This window comes from Adiantum capillus-veneris, chromosome 3 (assembly GCF_014529385.1).
Source record: "Adiantum capillus-veneris isolate H3 chromosome 3, ASM1452938v2, whole genome shotgun sequence".
In the NCBI taxonomy this organism is placed as follows: Eukaryota; Viridiplantae; Streptophyta; class Polypodiopsida; order Polypodiales; family Pteridaceae; genus Adiantum; species Adiantum capillus-veneris.
In genome coordinates this window covers 111,043,596-111,062,275 of record NC_140933.1, presented here as the reverse complement: position 1 = coordinate 111,062,275, position 18,680 = coordinate 111,043,596, and positions in this window count along the sequence as shown.

Genomic DNA, 18,680 nt, shown 5'->3' with positions numbered 1-18,680 from the left:
TACCCTATTATACTAGGACATAGATTAAAACTTCAAACGGTACATTGCCTTGCACCAAAGGTAAAACAAATGGCTGATCTGATGCCAGAACCTCAAAAAACCGCTCCCCACCCGGCATGGTGTCAATGACGTGCTGATAGTGAATCTTCAAGTCCAATATTACCTTGATTGAGTGTACACGTGTTGGTATGTGTGATCTGTCTTGAGGTAGGTTGTCCTGATTCATGTGAAGCTTAGAGGTGCTTAGTCACTGTCCAAGCTTGTAGGAGAGGGTGGTGTTCTTTCCTGAAACAAACTCAGTAGATCCTTAGTTTCTCTAGTGAGAGTGTGAGCCAATGCTTCTATTATCTGTGCTGCAGCATCAGGTGCGACTTGAAAACTGACTATGATAATTACCTCGGTGACTTGAGTTACCCGATTCTCAAAGTAGAATAGTGTTGATTCTCTATTGTGCAGAGCTCCTTCCATTTTGTTGTTGTTGGTTGGTTGTAGGTTGAGGACATGGTTTCCACCTTCTCCTTCTTCTTCTTGGCACTTGGCCTATGTATATCCACTGGGTTTGGCGCGTTGGTTGACTCTCCCACTTCAAATCGATTACCGTTACGCCTGGCACTCGAGCTTCGATGGAGATGTGGAGTTCGTCTAGTTGTGCTTGGAGCTCTTCTTCTTCTGTCGTCCAGTTAGAAAATCCTTCATACTCATTCATCCATTCACAATAGTTTAGGGTTTTCAGTCTTGTAAACTGAAGGGTTTCAAGAGCCCTCCTCAGTGGGGGCACCAAATGAGAGGCGGAAGTGAAAAAATAGACCCGGTGGCCTCTACACCAAGACTATGCACAATGGCCTCATCATGGGGTATACACAATAGGGGCACCACCTAGCAAGATATGCGGCTAGGACACATACATATACACAATGAAGCATGCATGGAAACAATTTCAAGATCCACGCCCAAATGTGGAATGGGGTGGTCGGAGAATAAGGTGAGAGGAGTGGTGAGTGAGTGAGAATGGGCTCGCTACGCATGCATGTAGTAAGGAAGATAACGAGGTCAGGGATACATGCAAGTATGCTCACTTCTCATACAAAAGGTGGCGAATCCGCACACCTTAAGATGGAAGTAGCAAGATGACAGGAATAAAAGAGGGAGAGAGAGAGTGTGTGTGTGGTGGCGAATCCACACACCTTAACATAAGCAGAAAAAAAAATGGCAAGGAACAAGCATATACCATACTCACAATGAGATGTATCCAAAGCGACACAAAGTATGGCACCAAGATAGAGTGTGTTGATTGCTTGCAAAAGATGAATACAATAGGTAGCGTATGGAAGGAAAATGAGAAGGGAACAAGATCGTAGGAGGCATAATGGAGAGATGGGAGTTGATGGCGAGGAATATCATGAGTGTGTCCACCCTTCTTCTTCTTGAAATTGTGCCTTCAATCCTTAATTACAAGTGGTGTGGAGGTGTGGTGCTCATCTTTTGTGCATGGTGATGGTGATGATGATGGTGTTGTGATTATGTGATTAGGGTTCATGCTACAAGCATGTAGCACAAGAGTGTGTATGGATAGGTGTGTGCGTGTGTGTGTTCTCTCTCCCAAGTGAGCTCTCATGGCCTCCTTATATAGGGAAGGAGGGAAGGATTTAGCAATATTTCTATTTGAGGTGAGTGTCCCACTTTGGTGACTAGGAAAATAGGGTGCATGTGACTGTGGCTCCCATCTTGTCTCCTCATCATTTAAAATACCAGAGTCAATAGAGAGAGAAGAAGAGAGAATGTGGGTAGGATGTAGAGGATAGGAAATATTTACAATAGTCTAGCTTTGGATAGACATAAGCCTATTAGGGAGAGAAGAGAGAGGTAAGAAAATTATAAGAGAGGTTGTCGAAGGTGGATATTTGTTGATGAGGATGGATCCTCCAAAAATGGTGATAGAATTACTCTAGACTAGCCAAGACCTCATTAAAAGAGCCTTGTCTCTTGTAATCATGCTTGAAGACTTGTAGAACCATAGCCATTCTAGAAGGAAGAAAAGTGGGGATGGCCTGTGTCACCATTACACGAGGAAACTGGGGTCCACTACAAAAATCATATCTCCGTGTTCATAACTCCAAAAATTCTGAAAAAAATTGAGCTAAAAGTTGAGATCACGAGCTACATCGTTCATGTTGAACGCTCCTTCAGATTCGGGGTTCTTCTTTACTTAAAAAATTCAGCCAAATAATGTATTATTTGTGGCTGCAAAAGTCTTTTGGTGGTCCCCTTTGAGTGGACTTCTCTCTTGCCTTCAAGTGTAAGCTCCTTCATGTGTATGAAAACATGACCTAGAGTGTTGAAAAGATTGGCAATCATCTAGATGGAGGTATTATTGAAATTTGAAAGTGGGGTTGAGGTTTGAAAATGAAAACTAGTGAATAAAATATTTGGTAGAGTGGACTAATATATATACATGAAAAAATATATTAGAAAATACTAGAATATATATATATATATATAATATTTAAAGTCAAAAGAGAGATCAACAAAGAAAGCTTACTTATTATGCTACATCGTGATTGATTAGCATAAGTATTATTTATTTAATAAAGGCTAAAACGTTTGTGAAAAAGGAAGAAAAAAATCAAAAGTAACTTATATAATGGGAAATATTTTGATAAAAAGGCAAAAATATATGGGGGGGTTCCCATGCATGGAAAAGCTTTCCTCATTATCCCTCCCCCTAAGGCTAGAGGTATTCATGCCTCTAGCATTGTACCTGATTCTTCTTCAATTGAGGTGGAGGAGTCTCCCTCCTCGAGGATTTCCATCACAGGTGTTTGATCAAATCTCAAAAAGTATTGCTTCAACCTCCATCCATTGTGGGCCATATGGTAGGAAACCTTGTCCATCAAAGGTAGATGCCATCCAAAGAATGAAAGAAACATGCACTAGCATCACTGAGGTTAGAAGGTTTCTGGGAGCATGTGTCTTCTATGTTATTTGGATTCCACATTATGCACATGTAGATGATCATCTTTATCAGCTGCTTAGAAAGAATCAAAAGTTTAAATGGACAGAAGCACATGTAAAATCCATGAAAAAGCTAAAGGAGTTACTCTAGTCAGCAACGACTTTGAGAAAGGTAGACTATGAGTGTCAAAGGCCAGTGATTGTGACAGTAGATACCAGTCCTACAGGGATTGGATGGGCAATAGGGCAAGATGACAAAGAAGGACACAGGTATGTGGTAAGATTTGGAGCAAAGGTACTAAGTGCTCGCCAAAGAAACTATCCACAGATAAAGAGAGAGTTGGGGTATGGTTACAGCCTTGAAAAGTGGGAAAGAGTACCTAATTGGTGCATGTGTGGTTGTAGAAACAGATTTTCTACCACTTCTTGGGATGATTACAAGCGGCTCAACACCAGACATTGCTATGTTGCGGTGGATTGCCTACATTAAGTCCTTAAATCCCGAGTTTAAGCACATTGCAGGTAAAGACAATACAGTGGCAGATATGCTATCAAGGGCAAGGTATGAAGATGAGTCACAAATGATTGATGAGGGAGATGATGTAGGCACAAAATTCTATTCTATCTCTCATGTCAAAGGTAACAATGTCCGCATGACTAATTCACTTGAATTGTTCTTGAAAGATCTTTATGAAGGTGATTGGCTTTCTATTGGAAGGTACTTGATTACTCTAACAAAACAAGATGATTGGTTTGAACAAGAATTCAAGAGGATACGCAGGAAAGCATATGGGTACTTTTTAAGGGATGGTTACTTGTGGAAGCATCCTAAACAAAAGGGTGCTACAGCACAACGGGTTATATGTAAAAAAGAGACTCAAGTAAAGCTCATGCAAGAGTTTCATGAGAGTCTATGGGCTGGACACAAGGGTGTGTGGGCAACCTTCTCCAAGTTGAAAAAAAAATACTGGTGGAAGGGTATGTATAAAGATGTATCTGAGTTTGTAGAGTCATGTGTAACTTGTCAAATGTATTCAAATGTTCGACATCGTGATGGATTGCACCCTACATATCCACTAGCCATGCACTATAAATGGGTTGTGGATCTAGTCATGATGCCTTTAGGACTCTGGCAGATGAGATACTTGGTTCTTGCACGAGAGGACCTAACTAACCAGGTTGAAGGAAGAGCATTAAGAGCTAAGACCACAGAAGCTGTGTGCAAATTCCTTCTTGATGAGGTGATTTTCCGTTATGGTTGTGTGGGAAAAATCACTGCAAATCGAGGTGAACTGGATGCCGAAGAAGCAAGGGAGTTCTTTTTTAGATTAGGGATCAAGCTTTCTCTTACTACAGCTTACAACCCTGAAGGCAATGGAAAGAGTGAAAGAGGGCATCCTCCTATCATCAAAGCTTTGGCCAAGGCTTGCGAAGGAAGAGTTGGTGAGTGGCCAAAATTGTTACCATATGCTTTATGGGCTGATCGTACAACACATAGCTCAGTAACTGGCTACATGCCTGCGGAGCTAATGCATGGTCAAAAGCCAGTGATGCCGATTGAGGATACAATTCCCACATGGAATGTACTACCTTGGCAAGAGGGGCTTAGTAGGGAAGATCTCCTTGCACTGCGTATAAGGCAGCTAGAGAGAAGACCTGGAGACATTGAAGCTGCAAAAGAACGACTCAAAAATGCAAGGTTGAAAAACAAGGACTATTTTGATAAGCGACATCGACTCAGGAGCAAAGCAATTGACAAAGGTGATTGGGTTTTAGTGTATGATAGTAGCCTTGATAACCAGCACACAGTCATGCGTAAGTTCTCAAAAAGATGGTTTGGACCGTATGTTGTAAAGCATGTGCATGAAAATGCTACTTACAGCTTGTCTGAACTAGATGGTACACAAGTAAAGATTCCCATTGCAGGAAAATGATTAAAATGTTTAAGAGAAGAGGAGATAATGATCTAGAAGATATTGATGAGGAAGAAGAGAAAAACACAGGTGAAGATCAAAGTGAACATGAAGCTATGGAATCATCCAGTGAAGAAGAAGATAAGGAAGATGTACAAGAGGTCTAATCTTACAAAGAGACAATGTGGCACATACCGGAGGATGTGCAGGTTTAGAGGGGGTGGATGTCGTGCTGTGACACGTACATAGTGGGAACGCATGCTACAAGATCTATCTTGTATTTTTTTAGATACATAATTATATTTCCTATAGTGTACATATGCATATTTAAGTATAATAATAAGACTTCTATCTCATTCTATTATTTTTCTCAAGGGTAACATATCCTTACTTTACCATCAGAAAATACTATGGGAAAAGCATCAATAGCTCCGCCTCTTTAACTTGGGGCAAAAAGCATTGATTCTTTATTTCTACTATTTCATTATCATCTCACACCCTAGCTAGATCCTATATCTAGGGTAAACTCCAATATATATATATTCTATGTATTTTTTATACTTTTCTTATATTTCTTTTTAAATAGCTAATAGGAGAGAATCAAATCCTAGTGGGACACTAGGTGGCATGATTTCAAAGATACACTTATTTTAATGCATTATTGCAAGCATGATTACAAAAATTTGTCAAGGAGAAATGTCATGCTTTCATATGGCATGAGGTGTCCTTGTGAATTAAATGAAAGTTTAGGCTAAGGAGACCACATGAAGACTTTTGCTGCCATAAATGGATCCTATTTTGATGAATTTTTTACACAAGGTTCCCATCCGAATTGGAAAACAATTTTAAAATGAAAATCGTAGCTAATGAGCTGAATTTTTTGCCCATATTTTTACTTTTTTATTTGGAGCCACGGTTGAGGAGATATGATCAAAATACTGGACCCCAGTCTGCCCACATCATGCAAGGACAACTCATTTTCAACTTTTCCAATTCATGTTCACACTGGCTCCTCTCTTCTTGTGTAAACCCTTGGGGGTTCCCTTCACCTATAAAAGGGGACCTCTTCTTCCTTGGAAAGAACTCAAGCATTCAAGCCGTTGATGAGAGGAATTCTTGAGGGAGTGAATAGTAATGCCTAATTGTACTTAGCCATTAACATAAGCCCAAGCCTACACTTTCTCCTAGAGGGAGACTAGCCATTCTTGCAACAAGCTAACCTTGGAAGATCAACTCTAATCAAAGAAGGTCTTGCACTTGGTGTATCAATCAAGGTGTAATTATCCACTCTTCTTCTCTCTCCCATCAATAATGGTGCCGAAGGGTTTCAAGTAAGATGTGTTCTACATTGATGTTTTCTTGATTTCTTGTTGTTTTCATTTTCATCTCTAATCCAACATATATATATATATATATATATGTATATATATATATGTATATATATATATGTATATATATATATGTATATATATATATGTATATATATATATGTATATATATATATGTATGTATCTAATCTCATCTCCTTAACCAAACCTATCTCTCTCATTCTTAGTAATTCATCCTCTCTAGGTTCTCTTGCTACCTGTACATCTCTCCCCGCAGTATCCTTATTGCCTACGGGCAAGAATAGATCTTGGGAGGGAAACTTCTCATCTCTTCACTTCTCTCATATCTACATTTCTCACATACTATCCTAGATGAATAACCCACATGATGATCATTTCTATCGCTTTCACTCTGTACGATCTATTAGAATTAACGTATGGATTAGCCATAAAATACACTTTCAACAACGTATAGTGTTTCTCTTCGGCCCTGAAAGGCTCAATGAAATACTTCTATCATCGGATCCCGTCATACTACCTCTCATAGACTATAACTTTTCTTTTGATGTAAGCGTAGTTATCTTGCTATGAACCAAGAGGATTTGTACACACAATTAATCCCAATCACTAGACAAAATATATATATTATGGTAAGCACAAAACTACAATTCCAAAGAACAATTCGTAGCCTATTGGGTCAGCCAAAATTGAATGCCATTAACTCATCCATTAACCCTTTCATATTACCCATGATACGATATGACCATAGCCTTGATGTTTTCATCTTCGTATTGTTTTGACATTCTCTTTTGCGTTCTTTCTTTGTGTGTGTGAATGCAAGAGAGAAAGAGTGAGTCTTCTTTGATTGCACTTCTTTCCAAACCCTAGTCTTCATGGCATCTATGGTTTAACTCCTTCATATAGTTTTTGTTGAGGTGTCTCACAAACTCTCACAACCATAAGCCCGGTGCTTTCCTGGCAAGACCGCAAATTTCTTGACAACGCATAGGATGTCTACATGCTCAGAATTTAACAAAATTTGGTCTCGATACTCCCCTTAAGTCCAGCATCACAATGGTATGATCAGAATTTCATTTGGACCTAAAAATGGCCTTGAGACATCCTACGCGTAGGATGTCTTTTTGCTTAGAATGACTTGAAATTTTCACCCCAGCTTCTCCTTGATGTGCTGATCACAGTGCTGTGCTCATAAGTTGGTTTGGAGTCCTAAATCAAGCTAGAGACATCCTACGCGTAGAATGTCCTTTTGCTTTGTTTCAGCTCAAACATGCACTGTAGCTTCTCCTTGATGTGCTAAAATCACAGCTATTTTTACTTTTTTATTCTGACACCTATAGGTTGGTCAAATGATCAAGAATCTGTTTCAAAAGCCTGATGTCCGTTCTGATGAATACCTAAGTCAAATCAACTCCAAATTGGACCAAATTTGCCTAGGAGGCTTGCCTAAGGCTATATGACAGCATGGTATGGTCACAATAGAATTTTGGTTTCAGAATTATACAGTAGACATCCTACGCGTAGGATGTCTTTTTGCTCAGAATGAACCCAAATTTGAACCACAGACTCTGCTTAAGGTGCTGATCACTGTGGTATGCTCAAAATTAAGTTTGGAGTGCAAAATCACACATATGACATCCTACGCGTAGGATGTCTTTTTGGCCTGTTTGACCCCAGACTTGACCCAAAGCTTCCCCTTGATGTCAGCAACCCAGTGGTATGCTCAGATTTTGGTTTGGATTTCAAAAGACCCCAATTTTAGCTGTTCTAGCCTTTTTCAGTCAAAAGTGCTAAAGTCCGCTCAATCTTCCCTTTCACTGACCCAAATGAGATGAAATTTATCACATGCACTCAATACAACATTTAGAACATGCCTATGGAGTCATCCTATGGTTTGGTCTCAAAATTAGGCCTTTGACACAATTTGGGTAGGATGTCTGGCAATTCTCTGGGGACCGCAGATTTTCAAAAAAGTGCCCAGATCACCCTGTAGACATCCTATGCGTAGGATGTCTACTGCTGATTTTTTGAGACTGAAGTGTCCCTGATGCTTCATTATGCTCTCAGCAAGTGCAAGTATGCTTCACAATTGCAAAAGCATGCAAAAATCACTCAATTAAGCCTTTGCTGAAATTTTATGTTTTCTGACTCCGCCTTTTGGCTTTTGGTCAGCAAAAATAGGAACAAACACCCAAGTCAATATGTTTCTAGGGTAAAACCTACCCTCTGAACCCACTGGTGCAGTCAAAATTTTCAAATTTGGTTTCCAAAACCCCCTTGAGACATCCTACGCGTAGGATGTCTATGTTTACAGAATTACAGGTTTTCTTCACAGAACCCTTCAAATGCTGTTTTATATGCACAACATCAGTCAGTCATACAAAAATATCCACAAAAGCTTGTTTAATGCATTTTTACCCTCAAAAGCATACTTTTTCGTGATTTCAAATGCAATCAAGCACTTTAGCAAATAATTCAATGCTGAATAGCTCTAGATCAGAATCGGATCACTTACCTAAAGCTACTCCTACAAATCATATGGGGTTTTGCATCTATGAGTAGAAAAACGCTTCACTGCCACACACGGACTAGTAAACGCTTTTATCACCTCACAAATCACTTGACCACCAACAACTACTCTAATACACAGATCCTAACTAAACCTATCTAGTTGCAGACCCTTGGCAAGACACACGCTTCCTGGCTATCCACTTGATCGCGGAATATCCTCTTCCGGATCCACTTAAGAAAAACGCTTTCTTTAGCCGAAACTAAATCAAGCAACTATCACACGAGTGTTAGTAGGAAACCTACTTAGGTCCTTGTGTCCCCGGCAGCGGCGCCAATGTTGGACGGGAGAGACTCACACACCCATGAAGTGCATGCAAACACTACCTAGATCAACATAATGTCAATCGAGGACATAGATGACACGATAGGCACACAGAAGAAATCTCTTAAGCTTGTCAGGATGAGACCATCCTACACATACAACACTCTAGAAGGCCAACTATACCACAATCAAGAACCTCACTACTCTCAACTACACCACCTAGACACATACACACATACGGAAGGTAACTCACCTAATCATGCCAGATTCATATGAAACTTAAGGAACACCATCCCCTCACTAGGATACACCTGTCCCTAAGATTCTACACTCAAAACCCTCACTCAAAACTCATCTGCGGAAAATGCGTAGGATGGTAGAGAAGAATTTTGAAAGTGCCCGAAACTGAAATTTATGAGTACCTATGCGTAGCTTATGTCGCCACTATTCTATAGACTACTAGCATGCAGAAAACAGACATAGTTTGATACACTTACGGCCACAAATAGCTCGTAGATGCGTCGCCGTGTACGCTTTGCTTCGCGTGGAATGCTTGGCGTTGTCGCTTAGCTCTCCTCGAGCCTACAACAATGGTGCAGTCGGATCTCCAATGTGTTGAGCGAGCCGAGCGTAGCGAGAGGATGAAGCTCACACTCACTCTCTTTCTCTCTCACACACAGTAGACGGCAGTGCTAAGTTTTTGATTATGATAAAAGTCTCTTTACAAAATGACCTAGGTAGCTTATATACTAAGGCTACCTTAGGTTTAGCCAAAAATGGGGTTGAAAGGGTCAAATGGCTTTGTATTTACAATCTGGAAGTGCCATTGCACCCCGGCTTCTGAAACTTGAATAACTACTCATTACAAATGACGTTTATAGCCATAATCCGCAGCATTTCATAACTCGCAAAAGATAAGACTTTGGTACGAAACTTGAGTTATGTTGTGTTGTTGACCCAGCAGTCAACACCTATGGAGCAAGGAGGTCTCGAGAATCCTAACCCTAATAGTCATGCAAAGGCCAAGTGTGCCGATTTTGTGGTGGCACTTGAAAACCAAGGCCACACTTGGGCTATTATTGCTAAGGCTATGATGGAAAGATCCAAAATATGCTCGGAAGGTGGCCAGTGGAAAGGTCTTGAAGTGCATGACAAGATGCTTGCCCATTGATCAATGGGCCGTCCTAAAACTTGAGGGTACAATAGGCAAGCTCACTAAAAAATGCAACAGAGCATCAAAGTCCTTGCAATGGGGAGAGTTGTGAAGTTACTTTTACAATTCTATAACTCACTGGTCCCCTTGTCTCTCCAAGGTTGGAAGCATCCTTTTGACCCCCTTTTTGGAGGGAAGTTTTCAAAAATTTTAATAAGAAAGGTATCATATGTCCAAGCTAGCTTTGGGACTACATCAGAAGCTATTGGAAAGGAACGAAGCAACCGGCTCTCCAATTTAACCTCAACAAAATAGAAAGGTTACTGATCAGTAGATCCCTGTAACGGCTTAATAATAATATCTATGAAATTGTGCATCCAAGTTTGAGTGGAAAGCATGGTGGTGGCCTAAGAACAGGCATTTCTTGAAACTGAAAACTAAGGATGTGTATCTCACCCTTATCACTTCACATAATTGTTTCTCCCCACTTAACAAGAAATGCGGCAAAAACTAGTCAGGTTCAAGATGGGAGACGGTCATGAAGAACATTTGGCACCCTCAATGGCTACATGAGATGAATGTCTTCTTATGAAATGTGCCATGGGGATCCATGCCAGTTGTGGTGAAGATTATTGCTATGGGAACTGGTCTAGATAGATGCTTGCAATGCAAAATGGCTAGTGAAGACCTCCCTCACCTTTTCAAGGAGTGCTCGACGATATGTGGCCTTGCCGAGAAGATTTTCCAATGGGTTCAAAATACCTAAAAATAAGATTCTTCAAGAACGATCTCTTCTCAAGAGGGAAGGTGTTCAAGATACAAGCAATGCTCATCACAACACAAATTGTGAGATTTCTTAACTTTAAACATATTTAGAAGGCAAGGAACTGTCGAATCTTTGAGAACTTCATGAAAATAGCTAAGTTCATGAAGATAATTGAAGAAAGTAGGGGGATGATCATCACCATTGAAAAATAGACAAACTTTGAGGAGTGGTATAGGACCGGGAGTGCTGCAATGACAAACTTGCATGGGTAAAAGTGTGGGCTCATCTATTGTCATGGGGTGGCTCCCTTGTCAACCGATGTATCTATGATGAAGATGCCATGGCTCGTCACGAGCATGGAAGGAATTTGTAATTCTTTGGTTTGGTCAATATAAACTACTCACCATTGTGAATTTTGCAAAAACAATGGTTTGTTTTGTGTTCAAAGTTTGGTTTGAGTTGTATATTTACTTTTCATTTTAAGTTTCCATTGTAGGTTTTTGTTTTAGGTCTAAATTTTAAACTACAAGTTTAAGTTTAAATTTGCATTGCCTTTTAGGTGTGCTTTATCATTTTTTTGGCATTTTAAGTATGTATTTTAAGTTTTCAGTTTTTCGTTTTATGTTTACTTTGAATTTTAATTGTACATTTTAAGTTTGCATTTTAGGTTTCATAGCTTCATTTTTTGGGATAGTGTTTTTTGAGTCTAGGTTTGCAATTTTTACGTCTATGATTTGAGGTTAGTTTTGCATTGAAGTGTGCCAGTTTTTGGTTCGGAGTTACGCTTTTGTTTGAGGTGTACAATGTGAGTTTCACTTTTCATTTTATGTTTAGGGTTTCAATTGAGGTTTAGGTTGTAGGTTTAGTATTTGCATTGCAATTGTAGGGTTTACATTTTACGTTTATATTTGAATTGCATTTTAGATTAAGTTTATATTTAGGACTTGGAATTTGTGTTTTGAGTTAATCTAAGTTTGTGACAACCATGTGACAATGTGGATCTGTTTGATCAAGATGTTTAAATCTTGGCTAGGGTGTCATGTCGATGTAATGAATGGGTGAAAGCATGTTAACCTGTCGCGCTTTTTGTGCTAGTTAGCAGTTTCAAGTTAGCACATCTTCAAAAAGATGGGCGTCCGGTAAATTTTTTACAAATAATATCAAAATTTGTCGGAGGTTGTACATTTGGATTCCTTGTTTCAAGTGCTTTCTATTGATGTATCATATGTCATAGATTTTGGAGATGTAGCTCAAGTTATTGTACTAGTTAGCATATGTCAAAATTGTGCTAGTTAGCATTGTCCGGGACATGAAAAAGCATGACAAGTTAACATGCTTTCACCCAAATACAAATGGGTTGTGCATTAAACTTGATGCATTGCAATGCCACATGTATGCATTTATGGAGAATTTGATCCATTTATTAAAAATTGAGTTGATTTCAATTACAATTTGTTGGTATATATAGTTGACAACAATAAGATACACTTTATTCTATATTGTGCATCTTTTATATTGGAAATTGCCTACTTTCAATTCATTAGGACTCTTATGGTGGACATTAGGCGACAATGCTCCCTCGGAGGTGCACCAGTAAATATGTATATATATCCTATTTTCTCAATAGGAGGGTGTTAAGTAGCTCTCAGAACTTACAGAAATATATCTACAAGAGTGGTATATCCTACTTGCTTAACTCTCAAAATTTACAAATTTATATTTACAAGAGTGCATTTTTTATTCCAATCTTGTAAAAAAGTTGTCAGTTTATGAATAAAGAGAGGTCATTTGACTCAATCTGAAAATAGTCTAGAGGGGATTTTTATTAAACTTTCATCACCCATGATACTTACGATTTTTAGAATGTGCACCCCCAAGGAAATTGTACAATCTATAAAGCATGTTGATAGGTGATCCACTATCTATAGGATATATATGGCACCTATAGCTTAATTTCCTTCAAGATCGAAGGGTGATGGAGGTGATCAATGCCCCCTTGACCAAGAGATGTTTGAGCCAAAAGTTTCACAATACATCACCACCATATGCATGAAACCAGAGAAGCTTGTCTCTGATGACATGAATCATGAGACTTCCACACCACTATATGAGGAAGCTAGAGTGTTTAGAATGAAGATGCTCTTGGTTCATGTCAATATACAAGCAAAGCTTGGATGGAGTGAGACTAGTGTCATATAACACCATTTTATATAATTTGGGAAAATCCCGTTTCCCGAATTCTAAACGTGTATTGTGTTATTTAACAATTTCTAAGCTCTAGTTGCCTTTAATTTAGATAAATTATCATGATTGTATGAGTCAATTTAAATTCTCTACAGTAAAATTTATAAATAAACCTCCAATATGGTTTTTTGAAAAAGAAATTGTATGACATGAATGCTTTTCAAACTTCAACAAATGCTTCTAGAAGTAGCTTCTCAAAAAATGAGGTGTCAAAAAAACCAATTGTTATGATTTTTAAGCAACATATAGATTGATTACAACAATTAAAACCATAATATGTAAAGACAAATATTATTAAACTCTCTTGTCATAAAATTGATGACCTTAATCCACGTATAACAAAATACTTGGTCATGGTTTTGTAGCATGCTATCAAATTTTAAATACATAGTAATTTAAACAAAATTCAAACTAATATTTCACAGTTAAAAAATCTAAACAATAATATAGAGTATCGTATGCCTAAAAGACCATAAGATGTCATATATTGCACTTATGGCCTTAAGGCCATATTGTGCTCTTTGTAGATATATCTATGACTTTAAAATAATCCAAAATCTATCTCTTTATGACCTGAAGGCCATAGGGTTAGGATTGTTAGCAGGTCTAGACGTAAAAAGAGATCCATGGCTTCAAATCCACATGGGACTTTATTTATACACCACCCTATGGCCCTAAGGCTGTAGGTTGTCTTAAGATGTCGTTTATGCTAGTAAGAAACCCCTTTATGCTCTATGTTGGCACTCTATGTCCCCAAGGGCACAGGGTGTGCCTTGTATGCTAGTAAGAAGCCCTTTATTCTATATGTTGTCACCATATGGCCTTAGGCCATAGGGTGCCCTTTGTGCTAGTAATAAATCCTCTATGCTCCATGTTTGCACCCTATGGAACTGGGGCCACAAGGTACCCTCTATGCTAGTAAGAAATCCTCTACGCTCAATATTAAAACCCTGTGGCCCCAAGGGCATAGGATATCCTCTATGATAGTGAGAAAAACCCACTATGTTCTATGTTCACAAACAATTAAAAAATCTAAACAATAATATATAGTATCCTATGGCACTAAGACCATAAGATGACATCTATTGCACCTATAGTTCCATTTGGTATTTTATTTAACTATATAAAGTTAAATGAGGTACTTACATAGATAAACTATCATGATTCTAATTTTAAATTTTTTACTTAACATAAAAATAGAATATAAAAACTCTTAATATAAGTTTGTGTCAAAGAATCTATCTTAAGATGAAGATTTTTTACATCGAGTACATGCTTTAAAACTTCATTCAAAGGTTTTAGAGATGGTGTCTCAAAAAAAGGAGGTGTTTAAAAACACCATTTGATGTGAATAATAAGAAGCATATACATTGATTATGTCAAAATAGTATAAAGTCTAGACACAAAGATTACCATCAGACAGCAACTTGATAGTTTCATAAAAATGATGGTCTTCATTGCATGTACAACAAAGTACTAACTAGAAGAGTATGATATCTCCAAGATTGAGGGTGTTGAAAAAACACCATTTTGTAACACTACCAAATGTCAAGAACATTTTGATTGTTTGCATCACTTAAAAAAGACAATTACTCAGAAGAAAAAGTTAACAATACCATAGAAACAACAAACAATGAAACCAAAAGACTTGAATGAGAGAAGTCTCCTCACAATAGGATGCACTTCCTAAAAAAATATTTTAAAGATTTTTCAAGCTATTCCACAAATTTCCATCAAGTTTAAAATTTGAAAAATACACAATGCCAATTACTTGGTAAATGCTATTTAGAATACTTAACTAGTACACTTAAGGTGGCCTCCTTCTCTTGAGATTTTGAATCCTTTCAGACATATAACATCGCATTACATAGTGAGTCTCAGGATCTGGATGGAACATTACAAAATTTCTTATGGTATAGTGTTTCTTGTCGTTAGGATACAACCATCCACATAGCCATGGAACAATTTCATCTTTTAAAAACCTTTGAAGCAATTGAGTAGGTTGGTTCTAAAACTTTGGAAAATTTATATAAGTTCCTTGCATATTCCACATCACTTGGTATGGAATATCATCAAATATTATAGTGTTTCCCCCATCTAAATAATCAAATAGCTTCCATATGGTCAAAAGATTTTTGCAATAGGCTCTTTTATAACCTATCATGAAATTTGGATTTTGGTAGCACCTGTTATCCATAATCATCTTGAACTTGTGACTTTGTGTAGGAAAACAGGTCTTGATTATGTGCTGAGCTTTTTGTAAATGTTGGCAGCTCCAAATCCAAACCTCAAAGAACTCAAAGCAAAAGCTTAAGAAATACTCTGCATCTGGATACATCGTAAACACCTCATTGTCTTCTACAATGCACATGTACTTCGTCTAGGTTGGCCTTGAGTGAAGCTCAAATGTTGCAAGAAGCACACCCTCTAAATCCAAGATAAGCATTTTTTTCTCATGTTGTTTGAAAGGGGCTGGTAGATATGAAACAATTGCTCTTGGTTTGAATGTGATATTTGATGTAATATGAGAGGGAGCTCCTCTATTTTGTGATCATCTAATAGCAAAACATTTTTTCTAAGAAGCCAATAAATGATTTAAAAAAAGTTAATATAGAGATCTTAAGTGTGTTGAAGACCTTAGGGGCATAGGGTGCTAATTTGTGGTTACACTTAGTAAGTCGTATGCAAGAACACATGCCAACCTATCAACCTATGGCCTTAGAGTCATAGGGTAGTGAGACCATAAAGTGAAAATGCCCTAAGGTCATAGAGCATGATTTGACCTTATGACCATGTAGATTGCACATTGAATTCATATTTCAAAGCAAAAACTATAAAATCTTTTTTAAAAAAGATAAGCATTTGGCACACGAAACTCAAAAGTTATTGATAGCATTGAAAGAGAAATTAAAAAACTATTAATCATTTACATCTTCATATAGCTTGAAACCCTAAGCACTCTAACAAAGTCTTTGAGTACATAAAGATCTTTGTAAATGAAAAAATGTTACAAAACATTGCTCCATCATTCCTTGATGTAGGGCTATTTGAGATCATATTGAATTTTTAGATGCTTTATATAACTCTTGGCTTCATGTATTTTGATCACAAGCTCCTTGTATCCCAAATTTTGGGCAAGCATAATTGCTTTAGTACCTTTCAAGGATGATACCGATTTGATATTCTTTAAGACCCTTACTTTTTCTCGATCACATGCAGAAAGTTTTTTGTCTTGACTTCGAGTGAAAATTCCACTAGTGCTAGATGTTGCAACTTTCTCATCGTGACGAGGACGAGAAACTTCTAGTAGCCGGCCCGCGGAGTAGGTTTTTCCTAGAAAAATAAGATTTCTCTTCTCCCACTCTGCAACAACCCTGTGTATACGGTTATAAATCTCATGACCTTGAACTATGGGTGCTTGTCCATATAAATGAGACCTTGTAATTGTGAGAATATCATTAACATGATTGAGACCTTTGATATATGGTAGCAGCTCTTCAAGGAGGATATTATCCTCCTCATCATCAACATTAAATGATGGTGGAAAAAAACAATTCAATGCAGTATTCACGCATCCCTTTAATGGTTAATCATCTATACAAGAAGCAATCTTCTTGCATCAATCCCAAATTTTGATAATGCAATAGCCAATGGTTTGAAAAGTGCTTCTACTCCTGGATTATCTAAGCGAGTGATCCTTGATTCTGCACATGGTTGACATTGGCTTTTCCCCTAGATCATAAAGAATGGAAATTTTTCTTTAGCTCCCTTTTCTAAAATCTTGATGATGTCCACAATATCCATGTCATTAGCAGCTGACCATATCCCTACATTGAAATTGCTAGAGCCTTTAAAAACTCAATGCATCTTGGCCAAAGAACAATTTGCTCATGTCCAAACTTTAAGCTCTTCATTTTCTTGGTCTTTTGCCAGCATCTCCTCAGGAACAATCCACACAAGCTCACTATTATAGTCAACATTGGTCTGTTGGTGGATGGAAGGTCCGGCTCACCATGCACTTCAATTTCCAAATCCTGCGGTACTGAAATATTTGTGTTGGATTCTCCTTCTCATGTTGCACATGTTCTAGAACTTGCATTGCCTTCTACTTCCATTGTATTGCCATGAAATCCAACTTCGAAATCTTGGGCTACTAAAATATTTTTATTGGATTCTTCTTCTTGCCTTGCACATGTTTTGGAGCTTTCACTGTCTTCTTCCATTGGATTAGTCTTTAAATTTATCTCCAATCTTTGTAGTGGTTGACCTTCAAAAACTTGTAGATTCTTGTTATCTTCTTCAGAAAACTCTTTGGTTGACATGGAGATTGATAGAATCTTTCTCAATAGGGTCAATGGCATGAGCATCCTCTATACCAACGGTCTGGAGTAAAACTTTGGAGATTGATAGAATCTTTCTCAGTAGGGTCAATGGCATGAGCATCCTCTATACCAACGATCTCGAGTAAAACTTTGTCAGCCCTGGCAATATCTTGTTGAAGGACTGCAAGTTTAAAGAACACCTAATTTTAGATTCCAAAGTATCTTCAATTTTGATAAATATTTTTTGTCACACTCTTAGAAAAAACTAATCGCAAATAACAAATTTACTAAATGACAACACATCTACAATAAAATTGTTTTTATGCTGCTCATTGTCTTGAGATTCCTAATCTTTATCTAGCTACAATAGTTCTTTTATGATGGTGGTGTATAGAAGTATACTTGGAGACATTTATGCCTTTAAGCTCTAGAGCACAAGTCTCATTTTCTATTGCGCTATCTTCTTGCATTGGATAATTTCCTTGAAAACATTTTACTAAGTTTCCTATGTCCTTCAAGCCATAGGGTGATCTTCATAGATATCTCTATGAATTTAAGATAATTTAAAATATGTCTCTTTATGGCCTCAAGGCCGTAGGGTTAGGATTGTTAGTAGGTCTCAACATATAAATAGATCTATGGCTTCAAAGACATATGATACTTTATTTACGTGCCACCCTATGGCCCTAAGGACATAGGTTGTCATAGGGCCACAAGATGTCCTCTATGAGCACTAGTAAGAGCCCATCTATGCTCTATATTGGCACCCTATGGCCCGAGGGCCATAAGGTGTGCCTCTTATGGTAGTAAGAAACCCTTTATGCTATATGTTGTCACTCTATGGCCCTTGGGCCATAGGGTGACCTCTGTGGTAGTAGGAAATCCTTTATGCTCTATGTTTGCACCCTATGGACCTAGGGCCACAAGGTACCCTCTATGATAGTAGGTACCTAGGGCCACAAGATACCCTCTATGCTAGTAAGAAATCCTCTATGCTCAATATGGAAACCCTATGGTCCCAAGTCCATAGGGTGTTCTCTATGGTAGTAACAAAAACCCTCTATGCTCTATGTTGACACCCTATGGAGACTTGAGGGCCAGAAGGTACCCTTTATAATGCTACTAAGAAACCTTGTATGCTCTACTTTGGG